At 41.2% G+C, this 7,131-nt stretch overlaps 1 protein-coding gene across 2 annotated transcripts in view; it reads left to right on the top strand.

The window, feature by feature from the left end:
- Positions 1-7,131, top strand: part of ACTA2 (actin alpha 2, smooth muscle) — a 42,495-nt gene that overhangs the window by 16,996 nt on the left and 18,368 nt on the right. The window lies entirely within an intron of this gene.

Here is a 7,131-nt window from a genome sequence, read left to right as displayed (position 1 = left end):
TCACAAAGCGAAATGCCAGCAGACTTCGGGCTGGGCATGAGGCATTTGCTTCATGTGCTTCAACTGGTGAGTTGAGCAATTGTCTCCCCACCGAGGGCAAAAACTCCAGTTTTGGACTGTTGGTAAGGTCGGGCTTGGGGCAGGGAGTCCTGAATCCATAGGAGTGGAGCCGTCATTCAGAATAGGCTAAACTCACCGCAGCAGAAGCTACTGCATTTTGCTGTTCTATTGAAAGGATTGCTCAAACCTGTGGTTCTATTTTGTAGCTATTTCCAGTCACTCCTTGTGTATTTCCTGCAAGCTTTCAGTGGTTGAAATGCTGGTAGTCTGGCCTCCTTCATAGTGTTAGAAATAACATGATGGTGTTGGTTATTGATATGTGTTTTAATCTTTCAGGTTTTGACATGATGCCTTGGGAAGACCATGGTTGCAACTGAGCTGGCATTTTCATTTTAAACACCATTTTTCAGTGTTTATGACTCAGATTTTCAGAAACCCTTTAGATTTTCTGCTGGTATTGCTCTTGGCTGCCATACAGCTAAGCTGGGTTCGTAACATCAAAAAATAGCTGCTGTTTTAAATATTTCAGGCTTTTTAACCACTTCCGGATAAAGCGAAATGTACTGCTGACGCATTTGTAGAGATGCTGCCTTTGGAGTATCCTTTAACAATCAACTTTTTGCCTTCCCAATGGCAGTATGGAGTATGGTGAACAAGAAGCACTGAACTTGGGTGCAGTGTCTGTGTTACATGTCTGTAGTTCCTACTGGGCAAACCCAAATCAGTGTGTACCCCGAGGCTCTTAATTTTAGCGGAAATTTGTGTGTGAGTAGGGGTGGAGTAGGGACTGCGAGTAACGTCCGGATCTGGATGGCTGCTATTGTTTCCAAAGCTGAGTTGTTTCCAAATTTATCACTTGGGGGATTGTTGTTTGTCCTAAAAACAGAACCTGATGCGACTGGGCCCTCGGCAGGCATCGCTTAGCATTCAGTAACTCCTCAGTGTACTTCTTGCCCTACTTGTCCGACATCTTCCGCTAATGTAGCTAACCTCTGTTCGCGCATGTGGTTTACGCTCTTCTCCCCCCCCCCCCCCCCCCCCCCCGAGGGTGTGATGACTGCATGCATATGTCTGTTTTGCGGTGGAGTGTTTTTGTCTTAGTAGGGAGCTTTGAGAGACATTTGAGAGGTCATCAGATTCTTGTCAAAACAATAGTGTCTGCATAAGACATGGAGTGACACCTCATGTAGTTAATAACTGCAGCTGTTTGGGGTTTTTAAAAATATATATAATGGATACAAACCAAGAGACAGCAATGTGTTTGGAGGAATTTTTGTCTGTTGTTTGAGTATCCTGAGTTGGTATCGGTGAGCACTGTAAGGCCAGTGTTTTCATCTTTGCACGGTTCCTTGGGTTGCAGCAGCTTTTTTTAGCTGGTAAAAGTGGCAGCCTTGACTATTTTCTTTACTGACCTTCCATCTAAAGCTTAATTCAGGTGTCAGCTGAGGAGTGCTAAACAGAAATACAAGACGCTACACTATTTTTCTTATCAGCAGATGGCCTTGCACCTTTCTTAACATGCAAAGAGGGATCAGGCTCTGGCGGGATCAAACTCCAGAACAGTTAACACACTGGAGACTGACTTTTTAGTTCCTTTGCAACTCCACCCTTAAAAATGTAAGGTTTTGGAATTAAAGTGAAATTTTTGATTTATTTACTATGCTGGTTTGATTTTTGTGTTTGTTTTTTTCTTGTTATTTTTGTTGTAAGTCCACGTATGTGCACTGGTCATAGGAAATTCTGTTCAAGATCGCTGCAAAAACACTCAACACAGTGTTCTTCTGGCTTTGAGAGTCACTGAGTTGGAATCTGTATTCATGCCTTAACTGGCATCAAACCTTTTCTTTCCTCTTCAGAAGCCTACTTGCACCTAGAGAAACTGACTCCATCAGGGTATTATGACCTTACGAATTGCTGAGTTTCTGTCTCTCCAGGTGAAGAAAAATATGTCAAGGTGAAATAGAACATGATTGAGGGCCCAGAGGCCTGTGCACTGTATTCGTCTTATCTTAGAATGTTGAATCCATATTTATATTCCAGAGGGACAATAACGGGGTGCAAAAGTGTAAGATCCAACTTGCTTTCTACTACTTCTTTCTTTGTTAAATCATTACAGATTTTAAAAATTTAAATATACAGTGGCTTTTTTTAAATACTTGATTTAGATTTGTTTTGGCATACTGGTAATTATTTAGCAGTTCTTTTGTACTAAGATTAGTCAATTAGATTAATGTAGTGTAACTTAACCAAAGTAGTTCGATCAAACTTAATTCTCCTTTGACCTACAATATGCATTAGAAGATTATTGTTGCACAGAAGACTTACACTGGTATACCTTAATATAATAAATGTAAGAGCTGTTGAGTTTGAGAAGAATTATGAACTCCTCACTATAATTGTCTTCCTGTTAGCGTTGCATTTCCTTGTCTTGTATATGTCGACTTATTCCTCTGACTTTTAGGAGATAGTAAATTTGCCTTAAAATGTGGATTAGGGGACACAGCCGTTGTATTTGGACAACTTGATTTGGCTTAAAAGGGAGGAAAATAGGAGATAATCAGAATATATGTTTTGGAGGTACTTAAAATGAAACATTTTGTTATGTAGTTCATGTTTTGTAATAACCTGAAGTTTAAAGGGAAGGGAGATAAAGCTCAAACACTTAATAATCAGGCCCAAAATAAAGTAACTTTTTTTCACTTTCTGTCTGCATTTTGTTTTGTTTTGCTTTTCTGTTTTGCCTTTTCCCTCCCTCATGTATGTTCCAAACAACCTAATTTTGACTTTTGGTTCAAGTACTAGACTGACAAATCCATTACTCACGCAGCCCTATTGCATCTCCTTCATCCTTGGTTCAAACCTGTTTCGTTCTGTGGCTCTTGTCACAAGCATCACATAACCCTAACTGGTAAATGATTGGAGTGACATCAGTCTTTAAAACATCAGATCTTAGACAGTACAGTTTTATGGTGGAATGCTTTACCTTTTGTTTTCCAAATCTTCTGTGAAACATTAAAATGGTGACCTTGCTCCACCCACCAGCTGCACCCTTTGTTCTATGGTCTTGTGGACCAGAAATGATCTCTAACCACTGTAACTATTGGCTATTTTGTTGCAGTGTGAAAGGGCCAGATTCTGACAATTTGAGGTTACCCTTCTCCCTTTCTAAGATAATACTTCTAATCACCTGGGTTAGTGGTATAGTGAAAGGTCAAATGACGTGGTAGCAAAGCACTGTATTGGCCCAAACACCTCATTCTGTGGGTGGAGATGCTGATATGAGAGCACAGAAGTGAGAAAGCCATGTGTGATCGGAGAAGTTGATCTGGTTTTGTTTGTTTGGTTTTGTTTGTAAGAGAGATGCGTAATGTTACATCAAATCCCATCAGGGAGTTCTGGCATACAGCACTTTCCTATTAGAAGTGATAGTGATCTGATACACAGGCCTATGGAGCCATAGGTGCTAGTGTTTACCTAAAAAACCCCCACACTAACAACAAAACAGAGTGGAAAATGAATCTTGTAGCAAGTCACTTGTCCCCACTAGCAGTTCTCCTCTGGAGAAGGTGATAAAGGAGAATTGGGAATAGTCCGTGTCACTCTAAAAGAAAGCTGAAACAGATGTGTGTCCTTTCTCTTGTAATTCAACTTCTTGACACAGCCCTGGATCCATGCTTTTGTTCAGCAGGCCCAGTTTGATGACGTCAATGCATTCTTCACAGCAGGAAAAAAACCTCATTTTTCAAACAAACTGAGCATTTCCTTAGACTGGAAAAGCAAATTGGCTGGATGCCTGATGGCTCCTACAGCCAATCACTATAACCTTACCATAAATGTAGATGTGTTTCTATCTTAGGGTTGATTATTGACTTTATTTTAGCCATGGGACCATCCTGTCCCAGTCCTCTGTGTGTGCACTCTACCAGTGAGTGCTGAGATCCTGAATGTTGCATTATTTAGCAAATATTTTGCACATGACACAGGCTTACTTAAAATTTAACTTTGTGACTTGATATGTTGTAAATGCATCTCTTTTAAATGTTTTGCAAAGCTCTGTCTCCATCCAGAACTTGTAGCAGGCAGCTTTGCTTCAGAGATTGGCTGGCGCTCTTTTCTCTTTTTTTCAGGCTAATTGCTCTTAGGGTTTTTTCTGAGGATGGTATTACTAATACTAAGATTATGCTTTATACTTGCAAAGCTTGGTGTACAGCAAATGCTAACTGTCAAATGCGTAACAGATGAGCTGTAAAAGCTCTTGAGATAATGTGCTAGGGAGGCTAGATATTCTCCAGAGCTGAGTGAGGAACTGTTCAAACCTTTTCCCTTCAGGCGTTGCCTGGACAGAATGTGGCTGGTAATACTACTGACAGTCTGTGAGTAGTATTAGTTTCCTGCATTTGTGAGTTAAATCCATGTACTGAGGATGAGAGTGGAAAGATCTGTAGAGAAACGTCTGTGGTTAAAAGGTAAATGTGAGTAAAAGGAGGTCTTTAGTTCTGCTTTTAACCTTTGATTTGAAGATGGCAGTAACAGGCACACCAGATGGCTTTATTTCCCATGTTAAGTAATTGACACCCAAACAGCCACTCTTCAAGGAAAAAAGTTTCCATAATAATTTTAAAGTTAACTAAGACAAATTTTATTCAAGGTAGTGGTGGGGATGAGAAGCTAAAGGAGCATACTGTAGTTGATCAGAATTTTTTTAAAGTGTAAGAAATACTATGTCTTTTGTGATTTAGTTCCACTGATTCACTTTGCTCTGTCATGCTCCTCTTTCTGGGATATCATCTAACAAGTGAGACTAGCACACTTAGATAAAGCAATGCCTTGTGGCTGAGACTCCAAACTCTCTCAGGTTTTTTTGGATATCCTTAAACCCTTTTTGGATATCCTTAACCTTTGAAATTCTTGAGGGGGTGTGGGGACAGTGATGTGAAAAGTTTTATCCCTCCCGCTAACATTTCAGATGCAGTTTGGCATCCTCTGTGACATCAAAGGTTTTTCAGAGCGAGAACAGGATGCAGTGATCTTGCTCTGAATGTTTGTCTCCTGGGCACTGCTGTGTGCTTTTAACCAGGGCTTGTGCTTCAGGTAGACAGTCAAGAGCTAAATTCTGGTAGAGAGGGGCTGTTGTGGTAGAAGCAAGGTTTGGAGGTGGTGGGGCTGGCACTGTTCGCTGCCTTCACCTACTCACCCACTTCTACCACACATCTGCACAAACAGACAAGAGGCCTGGGTAGCTCATTCAGCTACAGGAGTGAGTCATATCTTCTCTGTTTGGCTGCACAGCCTGCTGCATAGTCAAGCTTTTATGAGCATGAAGCAAATGACATGAGTATGTAGTACAGAGTAATTTATATTTCTGTCAAAATGCAGCTGATTGTTTTCTGTCGTTAGTTCTAATCAACAATTAAATGATGGGCTTAGAAGCTGTGCATCTCCCAGGGTGGTCATAACAAGAAGGGATACACTGATGTTTGCTGTCTGAAGCAGTCTGTTAAGTTCCCAGATAAGATGTTAGTGACATTTTTCAGCTGAATCATTTCCCAAATACTTCTTGGAAGACAAGTATTTCGGAAGAGGCATCCTTTCTGCACTGCATAGTAGCTGCCTCTCCTTCTATCAGCCAGCTCACATGCAGGAACGGAAGATGGGATGGAGGACCACCGAGGGAGGAACAGCAGAACATCCATTTCTGGGGGTTCCTGGGATGGGCAGAAGAGTCTGGTGCCAGCACAGGCCACAGCTTTAACAGCCACAGGTTTCTCATGTGTTTCTCCCAGCTTGGGGGTGCTCAGAAACTGCTCTGTCTGAAGGTAGCCTGCAGTTCCTCAATTTTGTGTGAGAAATGAAGAGGGACTTTCATCTCTTTTCTGTAATAGTGTAAGGAATTGTCTTACCTTCTTGAAGTAGAGGTTTTGGACTGGATTCTCAGCTCTCATCGAATCACTTCAGTGAGCCATGATTTTACTTGGGATCAATGGTGATTTTGATGTGGTCTTGGGTGAAGCTAAGATTTCATTACATGTGCATAAAGCGGATGTAAAGATATATCAGTAGCTGGGAACTTCCCTCCCTCTGGGAGGCAGGGGTGGGCGCCAGCCCCTTCTCCATCAGCCTTCCAGAGGGGCAGCCTGGTCTGTCCTGTTCTTGCCGCATAGCAGAGCCTGGAGCATCTCAGCGTGATGCGGTGATGGGCTATTACTATGTGGAACTTGTTCCTTGCCCTCACAGCTACTGTTCCACTATTCCTGAGTGACCTGGTACAAAACCTACATGTTTTCTTTTCAGGGGCCCTACCTGAAAAACAGGATCTGACAAAAAGTAGTCTACAGAAGAATAACTATGAATTATTAAAATCAAGGTAACAGGGAAGGTTTAACCCTCATGAAAACAGTAGCTTGTATTGTGTAAGCAGAAAAAAAGAAGACAGATGTTAGCCCTTTTTCCCAAGTGTGGTTGTCCCCTGTTCCCCCCAGCACATTCTTCCGAGAAGGCCTGGCCATTTGCAGTGCAAGTGGTGCTGAGTTTTTTATGCTATAAAATACTATAGCAACACTGTTTTATTTAAATACGATTCAGAAAGGGGGACATATTTATGCTGAAGACCTGCTAATTGCATAATTTTCTCCTTTTATTAAACAATGTGTTCATGCTGTATAATGCAGACTAATCAGAGTGCAGAAGAATGATTTATATTATGTTGAAGAGGTCTGAGCATTTGACCTTGTAAATGAATTCCCAGAGACAGCTAAATACAATGCCGTAAGTAACAGGCTCTAATTAGGGAGCTGAAAGAGTTGTATGTAGTTCTGGTATCCTGATGTGGAAACTATCCAGGCGTTTTCAAGATCCTCGGGCAACAGTGTTTTACAGCAGTGAAAGGTGTTACTACATCTATTCAAGAAGTTACTAGCAAAGAATTGAAAGAGAAATCTGGGAAGTTATTTACATGCCTGACAACATGGTAGCAACTGTAGTTCTGAGACAGAGATATACAAAACCTTGTCTTTTATTTAATGCTGTTACTGACTTGCAAGAAGAACAGAACATGAATCAGAAGGCTTTAGT

This window comes from Strix aluco, chromosome 7 (genome assembly GCF_031877795.1).
Source record: "Strix aluco isolate bStrAlu1 chromosome 7, bStrAlu1.hap1, whole genome shotgun sequence".
Taxonomy (NCBI): domain Eukaryota; kingdom Metazoa; phylum Chordata; class Aves; order Strigiformes; family Strigidae; genus Strix; species Strix aluco.
The sequence above is the reverse complement of the archived record's forward strand: the minus strand, read 5'-3'. Positions and strand labels throughout refer to the sequence as shown.